This window comes from Manacus candei, unplaced genomic scaffold, assembly GCF_025592945.1.
Source record: "Manacus candei isolate 608988 ecotype Guabito, Panama unplaced genomic scaffold, ASM2559294v1 h1tg000005l, whole genome shotgun sequence".
NCBI classification, from domain to species: Eukaryota; Metazoa; Chordata; class Aves; order Passeriformes; family Pipridae; genus Manacus; species Manacus candei.
In genome coordinates, this window is record NW_026138053.1 from 8,311,721 (window position 1) to 8,329,896 (window position 18,176).

General features: G+C 38.8%; 1 long non-coding RNA gene across 3 annotated transcripts in view; it reads left to right on the forward strand.

The window, feature by feature from the left end:
- Positions 1 to 372: 372 nt before the first annotated feature.
- Positions 373 to 18,176, forward strand: part of LOC127475245 (uncharacterized) — a 139,230-nt gene continuing 121,426 nt past the window's right edge. For 2 of the 3 annotated variants that reach the window (XR_007906149.1, XR_007906147.1), the window contains exons 1-3: positions 850 to 972; positions 1,495 to 1,589; positions 3,792 to 3,863. This is a non-coding gene — a long non-coding RNA (uncharacterized LOC127475245). Of the gene's footprint in view, positions 774 to 849; positions 973 to 1,494; positions 1,590 to 3,791; positions 3,864 to 18,176 lie in introns of those variants that run through there. The other variant, XR_007906150.1, reaches the window with a different exon arrangement.

Consider the following 18,176-nt stretch of genomic DNA (forward strand, 5'->3'; position numbering starts at 1 on the left):
AAATCACAGAATCGCTGAGCTTAGAAAAGCACTGTCAGACCACTGAGTCCAAATGTCCCCTCAGCACTGCCAAGCCCACCACTAACCAGTGCCCCCAAGTGCCACATCCACACACATCTTTTAAATCCCTCCAGGGATAGGGACTTCACCACCATCCTGGGCAGCCTGTACAAGAACTTGACAACCCTTTTGATAAAGAAATTTTCCCTAATATCCAATCTCAACCTTACCTGGTGCAACTTTAGGCTGCTTCCTCTTGTCCGGTTCCTCTTTCACTGGGAGAAGAGCCCGACGCCCAAACCTGGCTCCACCCTCCTCTCAGGGAGATGTAGAGAGCAAGGTGGTCTTCCTTCAGCTTCCTTTCCTCCAGGTTTTATGCTGCCAGAAAAGTACTGGGTCAGTCCTAAGAATCAGATTTGTGGCTTTTAAGGACAGAAGGTGACAATCCCATCCCTCCCACCAGCAGCCGTATCAGGAAAAACCCTGTGGCTGCTTCCTCCTCCAGCACAGTCAGGTGCCAGCAGACACAGCCCTACACTTGTGTAGACAAGTACTGCAGATGTATAACAACCTTGCAGCAATAATTAATAACCTTGTGAAGAAGGGTGCTCAGGGCCCCCTCAGGCAGCACACAGCCTGCAGTGGAATGGGTCGCAACAAGGGCAGCCACGAGGCTCCTCATCTTTCTGCCATGGCCGTGCTTTAGGGAACAGAATAATGTCCTGAATAAAGAAAGTGGGAATGTGAACTAGGTACAGGACCCCAGACAAGAGGTGAGCAGGCAGCTGAGGAGGGTGTCTATGCTGACCAGTGCAGCGTGAGGGAGGGAGACGAGTCCCTGAGGGAGCAGGGCTGAGGCAGTCGCCATGATGGCGGTCTGAGGGGGAGCACCGGCCCCTGCTCGTAAATGAGTTAAAAGTCATGTCTGAAAACTTTTTCCACACCGCAGCTTGGAGGCTGGGTAGAAAAAAGGTTAGGAAGTGCTAGCTTAAATCCAGGATGGAGTTTTTCAAGGATAGGTTGTTACACACAGATTGATGCCACACTGTTGTCAATATGCCAGGGGTAGTTTTAGCTGTCAGCTCTGTCAGAGTCTGCCAACCAACTTTAACTTGTTTTCTGACTTTTCCAAATGTTTTCCAAGTTTTCGCTTGCTGTGCTGAGGATAAATTGTCCCTCAGTTTCTGTAAAACCACATTTGTTTACTTGTTTCCTTTTCATCTCTGTTTCTTTCCGTGGTTTTCCCTTTTTAGGGAAAAAAAAAAGCACAAAGCTTGCACCTTTGCCCAACCATAATATAAACACAGTTCACTGAAACTGTCTCATAAACCATAAGGTTTTGCTCATCTGCTCTAGTGTGACACGCACTTGCCTCCCTCTTGAGCTGGATGTGCTCCACCATGGCCCTGCCCAAGGTAAGGGACTGGGCAGCACATCCCGGAATAAACTCAGGAATAAACTGCCACAGCAGCTCTTCTCTGCTTTTTCCTACAGGTGAAGACTTCTTTCTTCTGGAATGAAAAATTTCAAGGAAAAATCTTCCAGTTTGGTCAAAATTATCTGCCATGTGTGCAAAGGATTTGAAACAGGTAAGCTGCAATCCTTTCCCAGAGCCTCCTGGACTGATACTAAAAAACTCCATTTGGGGGAGAAAAAAAAACTCTCATTGCAAACACAGTAATTACAGTGAAATAACATTTAAGGAATGTTAAAAGGACTGGGGACTTCAAAGGTTGAAACATTAGAAAGCTGAAATTAAGACTGCACTACTTCTGTCTATGCATTATGCTACATTTACTTGCCTGTGTGGTTTTTTATTCACATATAAGATAGATGGGACAAAAAAACTTCTGTTTCTCCTCACAGTTCACTGTGTGGTCCCAGGCCTTGTTTACTGCCCTGAGTTATTAATTTCCTCTTCAGTTTTTTACAGCGCTTTTTACAGTCACGTTTATATATATGACAAACAAAATTTAATTTATTTTTGTTATACCACCGGAAGGTGAAGGGAAATGAGGTACAGAAAGAAAAAATAAAGCATGCTAATGTTAAATCATAATTATTTTAGAATATTTAACATTAGATTTTCATATTAATACACTAATTTGGGCTAACTGCAGAAAAATGTGTTCTTATGACCATTATTTTAATAAAATGCAGAAAGATAAAAATCTGGAGCACTTGGATGACCTAAATGACATTAGTGAGTTATTAAACTGAGTCATTTTACTCCTTTGAATCCACTAAATTCACAGTAATAATATGTATAAAAGAGAATTTTAGATTCAGGCTTCTTTCTATTTTCAGTGTATCTAAAAAAATTATGTCTTTCAATATACTCATAGTTGATACTTCTTTTTTACTGATATTTGAGTTTAGTATAAGTGTTTTATGGAAATACTAAGTTAAACTTTACATGTTCCTGGCATGGCCCTTTATGTCCTCACCTTCAACTAGTTCAGCACTTCAGTACTTCTAACCCTTGACTATCAATTTGGGCCCCCTGAAAATGAGATACATATAAGTGACCATATATCATTGACTATGTGATTTGTCCATCACCACATGCTGACTCTAGTAATGGTACTTAGAGAGTCTAGATCTCAGCCTTAAGTGGATTTAACTCTCTTGTAACTCCAAAGAATATCTACCTCATTTGTTACCTTCAGTTTCTCAATATGTGAAGATCCAGAAGATTCTACTTCACTACTCAACACTGGTTCATCTCAGTGTAGGTCAGAACTATGCAAGGAATAAGGCAAGAGAGTTGTAGAAAAAAGCATCATGCAATTATATTATTAAAGATATAATGCATATGAACAGAGTGAGTTCAATTTCAACTGAAGGAATAACATTGATTCTGTAATCTCTTTTCCCATAAGTCCTTGGCATTGAAAGATGTATAATTTTAGTATAGTTCCTGCCTGTCATCTTTCTAAAAGGATCATAAATAAAATGGAAAACAGATCTTGCATCACACTGACATCCCTCTGGGTCACTCCTGAGTCTAGGACCTTTTGTACCATGTCTTAGACCACTCTACCTGAGCTAATGGAGCAGTTACCAGCACCTTCTACACGTGCTGTCCCCTTTGGCTTCCTACTGCAGGTTTCACTCCTTACGCTCTTTCCATAGCCAGCTCCAGTCCTTATTTTCCCTTGCTAACTCGTCAGACCTGGTTTTTTTCTATCCTGTGAGTGTCTCTGGTTTAGGATTTTATCAGTGAGAGACTAGAAACAAGATCTATAAAAGGCTGCTGAACCCTTCTCTCTACCACAGTATGGAAAGTTAGGCTTGTCATCTCAGGTATGTCTTGGAAAATTAATCAGGATGAATTTTGATAATGGGTTGGAGTAGTGATGGGGGATAAAGGCACATAACCAATACATCCCAATATATATTTAAGCAGGAAGTTGGTGGACATGAGATGCTCTGCAGTAGTTGCCTGTGTGCTTGTTGTTACTCCATTGTAAATTAAATATAACATAGCCCTGTGTGAAATAAACTATTTAACATTTACCTCTAAAGGTATATGCCTGCATACTATGATAATAATGGTTTATATACTGTAAATTCACATTCAAGTTTAGGTTACTCTCTATTTCTAGGCCTGTGTGAGAATGAAGTGGCCCTACTTTGTGTGTGTTGCACTTTGCAGCAAGGTCACTGTCATCCTGCGTCCACCAAGTGTTTCATGAAGGGTAGCAGATCCACTCTTAATTTACATTTCGAGTCAATTCAGATTTTCATACATATTGCCAAGTAAACAAACACTTTTCCACCTCTTTTAGAGTCATCATCCCAGGAGGAAGTTGTCATGTTGTGATGCAGCTCTGTGAGTGGACCTGTCTTTGATGGCTGTGGTAAGTCTACAGCAGAACTATCAGGGTTTTCTCACTCCAAGTCATATAAAGCATAACAGTAAAACATGCAAGAGGAGGTTGTACATGATATATCACAAAATGTGGTTTGGCACCAAGCACAGTAACAGTTTAGGGAACAGGCTGTTCTTTAAATAATATGCTTTTGTTTTCATGTTTAATTCTTCATGCTGCTGATTTACAGCGAAGGCTTTTTCTTCCAAAAAAAGTAGACCCTTATCTAATGCATCGAAACAACAAAGTATGTGGTTTCTTTGTCAAACATTTCAATAAATGATTTGGCTTTCTCAGAGGCATTTGTAGAACTCACATGGGAATAGAATTCTGGGGGTTTTTTTCATTTGAACTGTGGGCTGGATTTTCAAATGTTGATGTGTGCAGATGTACCTGCACAAATTCACATGCCTGACTTCGAAAATCTGATTTTAAACACACAGCAGGTGAGTGAATATGTGGGAGAATGGGGGAAAACTTCAACATTTACCTAAAAATAGCAAAAGAACTGTGAGCTGAGAGTGCTCGTCACCAGGCTTTAGCAGAGGTCAAGGGGGTGATGTAATTGGCACCTTTTGGATTTGGGGTTGTTATGTCGCTAAACACAGACCCAGCAGCTAATCCTAAAAATATCAGGAGAGTTTCAAAGCTGCACTTAATTTTGTCTATTTTCTGACTCTCTTCCCTTTCAAAAGTAAGTTTATTTTCTGTCTTACTTGGTGTTTATACTGAAAACACTGTAATAACTGTAGAGCAATGTCTGACAGTCTGTAGTAGTATTACAGGTAACAGAAGAGTTTAGTGTGTGGTGAGGGGTGTTGTTTGATCGTGTCACTGTAGTCAGCTCTCTGGTTTCCTGTATTTGCCTTAAGTTGCAAAAAATTCCATCACAAAATAAAAATTAAAAAAATGTGCTCTGCATCGTCCCTGAATTTAACATTCAAATGTAAATTAATTCTCCCCCCCCTCCTTTTTATATCACTTACAATTCCTTGAGAGTCTTGTCTTATTATAGGTTCAGGTCAAATTTTAAATGACAAATACTTGCTCTGACAGAAAATTCTTAACCAAAAAGTGTCAAAATTCCTGAAATTAGACATTTTTATTTTGAAAAAGACCAGAAAAATATGGTTTGCCATTTACAATATTTTCTGCATATTTTTACCCAATTATTGACCAAATCTGTGCTCCCAAAAAAATATTTTGTTTTCTTCAAAACTGCCATAAAAAGCCCACCTGGTTCTCTTTTGCACACTTCATTTGTGAGGAAAAAAAATAGAACAAATTTTGATTTAAAAACATGGAGATGAAACAGGGAAGGTAAAAAGTAAAATGCATTTCCACATGATGGATCATTTAAAATTGATTTTTCTTCTATCCTTGAAGAAATAACTCATTTTTCACTAAAATCTGGTGATAGATAGCCAAGGTATCTGGTCTTCAGCAATGAATGAAACATTATTAGTCAAACCGGCAAAAATGGAGCTTATGGGAAAGACTAAAAGGGAAGCAAGTGGGAAAATTACTTGGTGGACTAAAATCAGTGAACAACCACCCAGATTGTTAAACTGAGTGAAGACTGAGCATGAGTGGAGGGGAAGCACTAAAATACTAAGAAGTACTTGGGCTAAGCTGTGTTGCATTTAATGTGACTTGAGGCATTGACCCTCATATGAGTTCTCTCTTTCTGAAGCCCCTCATCTTGATAAGCCCTGCTTATAAAGCTGCATCACAATGAAGCTGACCATTGTAAGTGTGGAAGCCAAGGGTGAAATCCTGGCTCTGTTGACATCATTAACAGCTCTGCCATTGATCTGGACTGGGGTGGATTCAGCCCAAATTAAAGCAGTGGCCTTGTTGACAACCCACCACCGGTCAAAGAGAGGCCCTGTCTTTGAGTTCATCAATCCCATGCGTTACATTCAGTAAAGGTCAATAAGATGGAAGGTCTTGGATTTAGATGGCTTGAAAGATAAGCATACCAGGCTGAAACAAGACTCCAGCAAAATCAAGGGAGAGCATTATTTGGATATTTGCTGTATGGCTTGTTGGCGAATTTTAGAAATGTGCTTTATCCATATTCAAATCCCGTATAAACCGAAGTAGAAGAATATGATCTCTGTGGGAAGAGGTCATGGAAACAATATCTGTGCACCTGCCTACAGATCTATGCAAGCATTTTCAAAACAGGCATTTTGGAAAGAGGCAGCTAATCTATTATTGTTTCCATGCAGATATTTATATAAATCCTCTTCTTGTAAAATGCCACATACCCTGCTAAGCTTTCAATTTAGTCAGAAGAGGCATAAGTTCAGCCTATGTAAATAAAATCTAAAACTGAAGTGATTTAGGAATCTGGACTTAATATGTGCAACTGTGTAAGAATTATCTATTAATTATAAAATCATTAATTTAAAAGGATAGTGTTCGTAACTTTTTTTACTGACTCTTAAACATTTTTCGTTTACTGTATTTCCTTAAAGAAAATCTAAAAATGCAGTTTGAATAGCAGCCACAACCCTATCCTTTCAATCAGCTGTACCTGTTAATTTAAGGCACAGTCACTTGAACACGGTTGGATAATACACCCCGTAATGCCATGTGTGTGCCAGTGCACACACATGTGTTTATCTGTACATGCCTTCTTTAATTTCCTTCCTGAGACCAGCACACTTTGGAATGATATTTTAATTTATTATTATGAAAGGAACGGCAACTGGTTTTTAATGGTTACAGAATGGTGACTCACAACACTGTCCCAGATGCTGTCACCGTCGCTATGAGAGCAGATTTGCAACATCTTGTCATAGGCACACATCAGTGCTCCTGCCTGCTGCCTTCATCCCAGAGGACAGCCTAACACCTGCTGCTGGCAGCGTGCCGGCCCTTCAGGGAACAAATGTTCCATTGCTGCTGGGTGATAGGAGAGGACAGACTCGAGATTCCAAGTGAACTGGCTAAAGGCACCCTAGGGCTCGGTGCACCCACCCCAGCACCCAGATGGTTGCTGTTTCTGTAGAGTGAGTGGTATGCCTATAGCTGTCTCCTCTAAATAAAGGAAAAGAGAAAAATCAACAGCACACTGGGCGATAAGATTTCTAGCGTTTGCTATTGTTTCTTAAGAAAAATAAAATCAGTATTTTTCCAGTCAGTATTATACTGAGGGAGGGCTACATGCCTTCTCTGTGTTTATCCACATAAACAACTTTGAAGACTGTGTTAAAGACACTTTTTAAAATAGGAAAATACAGGCACAAATCCACTTCTGGAAGGTTAATGTGCTTCTTTCCTGCAGAATATCCTTAACCTTATACAATTTACAGATTCTAGACAAAATAGCCATGATTTTTATATTTCACATAGTGTTCAGCTGCCATACCTTTATGTTGCCAGATATACTATGTTGAGATGTAAGAACAAAAAAAAAAAAAAGAGCAAATACATTTTGTGTTCCTCTTAAATCTATTTTTCAATACACCTATCCCAGAGCTGTAAGAATAAAGAATACTGTGCATTAGCTCTGGAGAGCCCAGATTTCTCACTGAGGTCAAGGAGAGCTAAAAGGACTCCTGGCTTGGAATAAGAAGCTCAGTGCAGTTCAGGATCAGGTCTCTTGGATAGCGTGTAATGTGTTTCTTTCCATTTATTACCACTCCACTTCCAGTGGGGTGATAAAAGCAGCGTTACAATGTCTTCGCTTCATGTGGATTGAATAGCAGGCTAATAAAGATGAGGGTGGTGCTTTTTTCAGCTGTTATACTCAAATTTCAAATAAGACCATTTTTATTCTCTGCTTTTGAAAAGGCTTTTTGTCCACATTATTCCCCAAAGCTTAGATCAAAAACATGTCATATTTCTGAGGGAGGTACAATCCAGGACACAGTGCATTAGTATTTCAGCTACTGTAATATAGATTATGATACTCTTGTATTTCAGCAAAGGAATCTGCTCCTGTGAAAACAGGATCCCTTAAAAATAAAAAGATTGGTCATGTATTTATAAAGGGTGGCTTGATCCGAAGCCTCTAGGTTGCTGCAGTTTAATTCAGTGTGGTTTAAATCAATTTGCAGTGGAGCGAACCCCAGGTGATATTTCACTTTCCCTGCAGTGTGCTGCACTTCTCTGCAACAAATCAATAAAATCTACATCACAATACACTGAGCAACACTGAACTACCAACAGGAGAATTCTGCATGACTTTCACCAAGTTTCCCTCTCTTTCTCTTGTTAGGCTAATGGCTGGGATATGTCCCTGTAAATTCTTTGGAAAGAGCAGCATCATACAAACAGTGTCAGCACTCTGTGGTTCTTTGAACACGTGTTCCTATGTTATTTTTTCAAATGATCCCTAAAGGAAGGTCCCAGGTAATGGCAATTCACAATAAACTGCCTGCTAGTGATCCCACCACTGGCCCCGGGCAAATTTCGTTGTTTTTCTTTGTTCCCTGACTGCTTCTGTAAAAGGATGCTAATAATATCCACACCAGAGAGATGCTGGGTGAATCCCTGTGCCTACAGAGGGCTTTGAAGATGAAAAGGCTTATTTAAATGTTACATATTGCCAATAGTATTATTATTAAAGCTTAAGGGTACATTCTGCCTTCAGATGGACATGCACAGCTGCCTCTATCCCTACTGTCCATGTTTCCATAGAGAACTGTGCAGTGGGGCAGAGCTGTGAGGATCTAGAGACTGAGTTCAGCAAGGAAGCTTTGCTGGAGCAAAGGCAGGGTTTTATGTGCAGATGGCAGGCATGCAAATTTGGTATAATCACAATTTAGAGGTGCTTGTAAAGCATTTGCTTTCGTTGAACTCTTTACAGCTTCTATTTCTACAATGATATTAACTGCAGTGAGAAAGAATAGAACGGAAGAGCAGGAGAAACACTTATCATAAACCTTTGGATAAATCTCCTATTCAAAAGTGAGCAGGTCTCAGGCAGTCCTGGGGACAGAGATCAGGATGTGATTCAGAGGTCAGGCTGAGCTCTCATGTCACATGTGGGTTATGCTGCATGAATTGTCTCTTCTGCAAGGCTTCCTTGTAAACTGTCAGGTGTCCTGAGTTCTAATGCAGGAAACGAGCTCCAAAGGTTTGATGAATCTTAAAGAGCCCTTCTAATCCAGAATTTTTGTTCAAACTGAAAAAATTAGGGAGGCCCTCTTATTGCTCAAACATTGCACTCTGATTTGACATTCTTAAAAATATTTTTTCACTGCCGTGCATATGGCCTTTACAGAGGATTTACAAGCTAATCTGACTGTGCCATGTCACTCCTGTGAAATTCAATTGCAGTTCTACAGTCATACTGCCTTTGACTAGCTTGCCAGGTATAATGACAATAAAATTTGGCCTAATGAGTAGAAACAGCCTTGTTCTCAAATTTAAATAGATTGTCATCTTCCACTTTTCAATATAGACTGCTTTGTTTTAATTCCCTTTTTTTTTTTGGTTGAATCAGTACACTTGCAAAATAAGGGTCATCTGAATTCAGAAACAGAATAAAGAAAACTGCCACTCTGAGGTTGTTTTCAAGATAGTGTTGTTAAATAGCAGAGATGCTTCTTTTACCAGGCAAAGCTAGTAAAAGCATTTATTGCTTTGTATTAGAACATTCTGAGAAGTGAGCAGAAATTAGCAAGAACCAGGGTTTCAGAAGGAAAATAAGTAAGTTCCTGCAATTAGTGTTACCTTCCAATATACTTTTTAAGGTCAAGGATAATTATCTCCTGAACAGGAGATATATGCATCTACCTGCTATTTTCTGTGGACCTATGGTTTGAGAACTCAACGCTACTGGTAAAGAGTTCAGCATTAAGATAAGGGAAGCTAGAGAGTGTGGGCCAAGCTGACAGAGCAAGCCAGTGTCTGGGCAGCTGCCTAAGTGCTTAAAGGGCTCGCTCTGCCTTTTAAAGTTTAAGACAAAAACAAGAAAGAAAGAAAATCTTTCACTGAGGCTCTGTTGCCCCGGATAACCAGGGACAGATTCTGGGTGGTCCCCATAAAGTTTCTTTTTAACTTGATAGCCGGATTCATGGGTACTTTTCCAACAGTTGTAGGGGATGAAATGATACTTAATTAATTGCCTTTTAAAAAATAAAAAGAATGAAAGGAACTGCTAGATCTCCATGCAACCACCTTTGAAATAATCACTGTTGGGCTTGTCTGTTGTATCCAATATTCTGTGTTTGCATGGCCTGGCCCTCCTTTGGGCTAAACAGCTAATCTTGGTAAACTGGAATGCCTCTCTTGAGCACAGCAGGTCATTTGGGTTGGTTAGTGTTCAGGAAGGTTATTAAGGTTATTTGAGTGGTAAAATACATGACCTGCTCACCTGGCTTCTTAGAAAATGTAGGCATCTTCCACCTCCATGTCATGTTCTCCTGCACTGTAGGAACCAAATACAAATGACGAAAACTATGAGATGACAGTTGTTAAAACCATTGACTGAATTGGTTACCTGAAATACAAGGTCCCAAACAAGTTAAATATCTGACAAAGTGGTAAACAAGAAATTCTCAGGATCAAGAGGGGATTTTACTTGCTCTCCGTGTCCCATGAGGCTCTGGAGCAAATGGCTGCCAATAACAGTGAGCCTTGATCTGCTGAAAGATAACTGAAGATATGTCCCAATCACACTTGCATACTTAGAGTCAACACACTTGTAAATAGGGAGAGCCAAAATCCAACATCACTGCCTTGGTTTGACCAAACACATATAAACTCATGGTCTTATCAGGAAGCTCAGACTAAGGTAGGCGGAAAGATGAAAACTCTGTTATTGACAGGGCAAATGAACATAGGCAAGAAAAAATGTAAGTTTTTGCTAGATGATGTTCATCTGAGATTTGAATTAAGAAATAGTTGTATTTTTAAGTATTAAAAAATACCTTTCATAAGGGTATTATCAGAAAATAGTCTTAATTTGGAAGCTCTATGTAAGGGAACAATTTATATTCTCTTGCAATCAAATTTCCAACTGCTCACATTCTGGTTTGCTTTTCCCAGATGTTCCTTCTCAGGTTGTCAAAGAAGTGAAGTAAATTTATGTAGTTTGCAGGTGTTTAGTTGCAGGTAGTGAAGTTTCATTTTCAAAGATAAAATTCAGTAATGAGAAATAAGATTCTTGGAAGCTAAATGTAGTCTTGTGCCTATTTTTTGCATTCCTATCACTGCTTTGTTAGTTATATTATTAACATTAACAATCAAGGAAGAGCTGTGAGGTAGATTGATGGTATCCCAAAATCTAATTTCTAATAAGAATTGCAGATATATCCAAAAATACAATGCTAATTGAACTGGCATTTGATTATACATTCACCTGCACAGATATTAAAAACCTCCACGTGGCCAATTATGACTGCTCCATGGCTTGAAGTAGTTTGAGGACACTTTCCAGCCCAGTTACTCTTCAGCCAGGAGAAGAGATCTGGGACAAATCATGATCTCATCATGGAAAAACTACAATCAGTAAAGTGAAAGCAAAACAAGCCAAGCTCTCACTAAATATTTTCTCAGTTCTAGGTGCCAGTCAAAGCAAGAAAGATCAAATATTTGAGTAGGCATGAAGTCAGCTCATCATTATTTGTCCTTTAAGAAATGCTGGAGGCACATTGGTGGCTTGCTATCCCTCCCACTGTAGTGTAAGGACTCAAGGCTGCAGCTGGATCATCCTATCTAATGGCTATCAGTAGTTATATTCTCCATAAATTTAACTCCTTTTTTTTGTATCATTAGATTTATTATTTTCCAGAACACTGCCAGATCTTGGGACTGGATCATTGCAAGAGTACACTGCACATTATTTATATTCAAAATATTTAATGTCTGCCTCAACACTATAGCTTTACTTGTTCTAACACTATATATATGGGGCTGATATTCCTGCTTGAGTAAACATACACTTACAAGTTAATAAAAATAACATTTTAACTGCTTGAGTGCAGTTTTCCAGTGACCCATAAGATCAGTTCTAGGCTCTCTGCAGTCCTAACTCAGCTCAGCAGCCATTGATCAACTGATGAACTTACCTAAAAGAACAGAGCATAAAATGCAAACAGCAATTTAAATGACTGTGTGGTAAAAGCAAAAATTTCCTGTTAAACCACAGCAGGCTGAAATGAGAACTGAGAATGACAGAGAGGGCAGGTACTGACCCCATACTAAAAGATGTACAACAAAGGCATTTGCTATAAGTTCTCATGGAAAGCCTTTTAGACAAATTAATTAGGCAATAAGACATGACAGGGTGTGAATCACTTGGTAATGATTTACGCCTATTGTGTTGTTAGGCAGAAGGCCAAAGGCCGAGTGCTGTCAAATCACCTAGGTGTAAATTATCATTTGATAATTTGAGCCCTGGAGTGGCTTATTGTAATTAGAAGGTGTTCTATCATAGAAGTTTTGTACTTCATTCCATTTTTTTTCTGTTCTCCGCTCCATTTCACTGCTTAGAATTCTATCATTAAAAAGTGAACTTTTCTTGCAAGATTATTTCAGACAACTAATAGCCTGAGAGGCTTTACACAACAAACCCTGTCATATTCCACAATGCATAGCAGAGAAGTCAATGCAGGCATGTCATCACTGTAATTTAATCACTGTGCCTTCATTCATAAAGCCAGTTACAAACAAAGGGAGGCATTAGGGTTATAGGGGAATGTGCATTTAGAATTAGTTGAAAGTTAGAGATGAAGAGTCGATGAAGAGGAATGAGGCAGCTGCACTTCCTTTTTTCAAATTAAATAGCACAAAAAAGATAGAGGGATAATAACATGAATTCTTCCAAGATGCAGCATCCAGACAACTGTAGAAACCACAAGGAGAAGGCAACTCAAAACCTGACTGTTTAAACTGAGAGAAACAACGTCCAGAAAGGGCTGTTCCATGCAAAGATGTGAACACCAACTCTGGCTTTGGAAATTCATACAATGCAGCTTGTCAGAACTTGGGAGAAGGTTGTCACTGTCTGTGTGTCTATTTGTTCTGTTCTTTTATGATTCTGGAGGCAGGCTATTAAAGTAGCAGGATGTCCAGTTTGATTCAATTTGCCATTCTCAGGTACCTATAGTCATTAGGCTCATTCCATGCACAGAGCAGAAGAAAGACCTTTTCAAGTCTGGCATAGAAATGGAAGTTATGACAGCCTCTTTTTCCTTCCTGTCTCATTTAAGGCTCCAACATAGTTAGGGAAAATTATTTAATCAAATCCAGCTATTGCTTCCTAACATTAACCAAGGTCACAGTCATATGCAATAGAACATTCCTAATGTTCTTGCATCACTAGATGACAACAGCCTTCATTGCAAGATTCCTAACACTAAAATGATTGCCCATTGACAACAAGCAGTCCTAGGATGGAAGAAGCCAGAGTGAAATGTCAAGGCCAATCAAGAGAACGTCTTTCCAAGCATTAGGCACACTCAGAAAAAGAGAATTATATTGCTGGTCAGCCATGATTTCAAAAACAGCAAGAAACCATCTTGTAAGTGATGTAACTGTAAAAACAGAACGTGTCAAATCTGTTCTGATAAACTACTGGTCTTAACATTATTTTTCCGGAGTTTACTTTTGATGTTTGCTTGTTGATGGCATATGTTCCTTTTTTTTTTGTTGTGATTCTTTTTGCATCTATTTTTTTCCATACATTTTGTGTTGTCACAAAAGCTGCCACACATCCCTTTGCATTTATTTAATCAGAAGATAGCGTGATAGTTGGTTTTACCATCCGTCTAGCATATTATTAGTAGGTTAGAGTTTGGAAAATTGACAGAGAAACAGATGTTGGGATTATTTTATGTAGCTTGAATACCATAATGATATACAGTTGTCAGAAGCTTCTATTTTCTTATTTTAGAAAGATGATTTTTTTATGGAGGAAATGGCTCAACTTTTTACAACCCAGGGGAGAGAGGAAAATAAAATGAAAGACCTGAGGAAAAAAATCTAAGTAAGGAGTGATAGATGTTTAGTCTGTGCCTAAAAGTCTGTGCAGAACACGTGCAATTTATGAAATTGTTCTAAGGGAATAATCCTGGCTGTGCCTACTTCCCTCACAAATACATATTTAATGGAATAAGGAAAAATAAATCTATAGTCTCATGATTTGCACATCCTTGGCCTGCTGTAAAGTGTGACAGGAAGGAGGCACCATTTTTGTTAGTTGCAGTTTAATAATGTATTATGCAGAGATTACTCCCTTTCTCAGAAGGAAACAGAAGGTTTGCAAATGAAGAACTCGGACATGCTTGGCGTGTCTTCATTCCCTTTGTGCTATGCTTATCAGTCACAGTGGGGAAAAAAGATCTAGCTGGTGTCCAAAGGACAAAGGTCAAAAAAACTTCATTTCCATTTTTTTCCACATTTAGTGGCTTAGTATTGGACTTCCAGATATGAAATAATGAGATCAAAGTGGTTTTTAACTGCTCATGAGTTTGCTTCTTTTCTTCTCTGGCCACCTGCTCAAATTACATTTTAGAAAGAAACTAAGGGGTAGTGGAAAATACTGTGAAAAGGACATAGTACTCATATGCTTCGTTGCATACTTTTAGGAATGAAGGTCCATTCCTACCTTTCTTTACCTCTAATTCCTCTTTTCCTGCCCATTTCATCACTGCGTGTTAGTACCAGATGTGGAAAGAATCCAATATCTGGTAAAACAATTATATTTAGTTCCCATCACTATAGTTCAAGTCTAAAGACTTCAGGCATTCAGCTACTTCTGGAGGTAAAATAAGTCTCAAAAATTAGTTCCTTGAACAGTGGGGAAGCCAGTAGCTGTGTCTCTTTTCACACAACATTCATGAGTAGGGCTTGATACTTCTAACACTGACATCTGGGGAAACACTGACTGGGGAAAAAAAAAACAAACAAGAAAACAGAGTTGGATGTGGATTGGTGTGGCACTGAGTACAAAATTGGGAGAAACTTCCCTCCGTGTACATGACTGTTCACATGTGAGCACATACCCACAGAGAGAGACGTTACATGACTTCTGAAATCTCTCTTATTTAACAAAATAGAAAAGATGAATGATCAGTCTTTAAAAAGCACATGAAATTGGGTATGAATAGAGTAACTGCACAAGATGATATAGTCAAGTAACTCCCTGGAAATTTGCAAAGACCTCTATTATTAATATCAAATATTCTCTTTTCTTGTTAAAGGTATAAATCTCTGTAATGAAATAGAGTTCATCACCTCTGGATTTATATTCTTAGCAAGGGTTTAGATATTTATGGATGCCTCCCAAAAATCTAAGAGGTAATAAAGAACTACTGATCTAATAAAGTCAACAGGTAGTTGATGCAATATTTGAATTTAGACTATACTTTTTAATTATAGGGGCACTACATGTAATATAAGGAACTGCCTCTGGACATTCATCAGAAGTGTCTCCTTTTGATTTACTTACCTTGCAATTGGTTTCTAGTATTACTCAATACACAGGCAACTGGGAAGGGATGTATCTGATAGTAAAACTATTTTCGTTAAGATATTTAAGAAGCAGAGTGTGCATTTCTTCCATGCAGCTTTAATAAAAAAAAACACTGTTCATTGTGCTTTAAAACAACAATGGTTACTGCCAGTATTACCGTAAGATTATTAGATTAATCCACTGATCATGTTATTTAGTCTTTATTCTCTGTCCTTTTATTTATTTTAAAATATGAATTTCATGGGTGTTACTGACAGACAAGAACAAAGAAAAGTCAGCTGAGTATCAGCTGCACAGTGTGCTCCACTTCTGTTCTCACAGGACCATGTTTTTAATATTCAGCTACGCTGAGCCGTTCTTTGAAGTGAATAAAATGTAGATATTAGCATAAGGTTCACACACAAAAGTTCTAGATCCAAACACTCTTTGTCCCAGTGAAGACTCTGGTTCAAATTCCATATTTTTTGTCATAGTCTAGTTCCAGGCTCTGAATCCCGATTAATCCAGGATATTGAAGTAACTGTGATCTGAATCTTAACTTCATAATTAGGGTCCATCTTAGTAACGTGCAGTGACTCCATAACATCCAAGTGATATTATAGGTGACTGACTTGTAAATGCAAGTAGTCTTTCAAGGTCTGTCAGGAAAGCTGCTAGGATTTACAACTCATTATTAGAAGAGACAAACCAGAAAATAGTGGGTTTTTGAAATATCTGAGAAGTGTCGGTGTAGTTTTACGTGATTAAACTACACACCAAAAGAATGGGAAGGAATTAGCTGTCAAAGATAGCAGGCAGGGACTAAAGCTACACAGGGGTGAATTGGGATCCCTTCAAACAGATTGTTTTATCCTTTGGGTAGATGTGTAGGAGAACTGGATTCCAAGATTATTCTTTTCCTTGGAGAATTAACCAGAATAATGAGATGGTCTTTACAGCCTTCAGTTTAACATAACCAGGATCAGTAATTTAGCACTTTTATATATTGAACAGATCTGCACTGGGAAATGCTAAAGACAGCAATCAGCATGATACAGACTGTTCTGTAGCTTTGACCTACAAGTACATTTTATAGCTGAGCTGGTGTCAGGATTCTGTCTGGCTGCTGCACCAGTCTCAAAACACAGCCCAGCTCCCTCGTACTACTTGCAAGCAATTCAGACACAGAATATTTTGGGGATCGTAAATGAGCAACATCTATTCCCAGGGTAAGGCAAGTCTATTTCACAAGTTACTTTATGGACCATATGGTTATACTTGGTTACATTCAGTCACATAACATCACATAAAGCAACTTAATCCAGTATATGCAGATCCCATGCAATGCAAATGGAGCATCATTTCCAAGCTTTAAAGGAGCCTTGTCTCTTTCCCCGGGGAGCACAGTGTAGACTACAGTTTTAAATCAAACTTCTCATAAACTTTTAACACTCCAGGCTTTGCAAAAAGCATGTCAGCCTCCAACCTGGTGTGATGCAACTTATTATCTGTATGTCTGAGCATAAAAAAGGCACTCTGGTGTTCTTCTAAAATTATGCTGAAAATAGAATATGAGATTGCAATCAGTGAAGAGAAGTCAGAATTGCTTTAGGTTTTTAGTACAGTCCTTGCCAAAACCGGCAAAGCATCCCTGAGGCCTCCTTATCTCGTATGCTGAGCCGAAGCCTTCTGGAAACAGCAGGCTCAAAGGTTGCTAAGCCAGACACTCTCTTAGATAATTTTAAGGCTTATAACTAGGACATTTTATTACCATACAGGGAAATAGTTCTCAGTCTCAAATATGGCACATATTGGATGTAATTATGGGGTGAGCAAGACAGAAAGCATTGCTCAAGAGGCAAGGAAGGAGTTAAGCATTGCACTCAAAGGTAGGATTCTGTCCCAGGCTAACAGCCCTCCGACACAACTTCCCATTGTTCAAAGGTCTGGGGAGCTCCTGGGGTAAAGTACTTTTTTGGCTGTTGATGTCAGGAATGCTATCACTTTTTTGATATAATTTGGTTTTCTGTGTAATTACATCCTGGCAAAAGCCTATTTCTAATAGCATAGCTACGATTTTCTGTTTAAAATGCATTGTTGACTTTCTGCTGGAATGCTGTATTTGGTTACATTCCACCCTCATTCTGGAGCTCTCTGTACATCCCCGAGCACAATAGCATCATTATACACTACCTTGGCCTCCAGGTCATGAACTACAATTATGTCTTTTCATGGCAACAATCTTTATAACCTAGAGACTACTCCCAGGGACAACATCATAAAGAAGGATTGGCATATGCATAAGCAAAGATGAATAGATATTGGCACTCCTCAGAGTTTTTGCCATTGATTATGGAATGTTGATTAATGCCATAATCACTACCTCCCCTCGTAAGTGATAGCGGCATTTTGTGCTGGCTTTACTTTTCTGTCTTCACATCTGCTGCTTTCTCTCCAGTCCCTGGCTCTTGTCACCCATCTGATTCATCCTCATAGCATGATGACAAAAGTCACAATGTTTGGTTGCCAGCGAGAAAATTTCAGAGGAACAATTTTGAATCTGATTGTTCTCGACTAACATGCTGCTTCAACGGATTATAGCACTTTTATATGCAGTTGCTTTTTGCTAGGTCCATCTGTCTGCGCTCCAAGCTGTGCTCCTAAGATTTGACATTTCAGGCAGTTCTGATTCTCTTTTCTCTCATGCAGTATCAGTTTTTAAGAAGAGAAATCCAGTCAGGAAGGATATTTGGGGAGCAATAAGCAAAACCCATGATTATTATTAGCACTCTTCAAGCTATTAACCACAATGCTTTGTATTTACTTGACACTACTTTAAAAAAAATTATCTACAACTCATCTACAAGGCAGATGAATAAATAGCA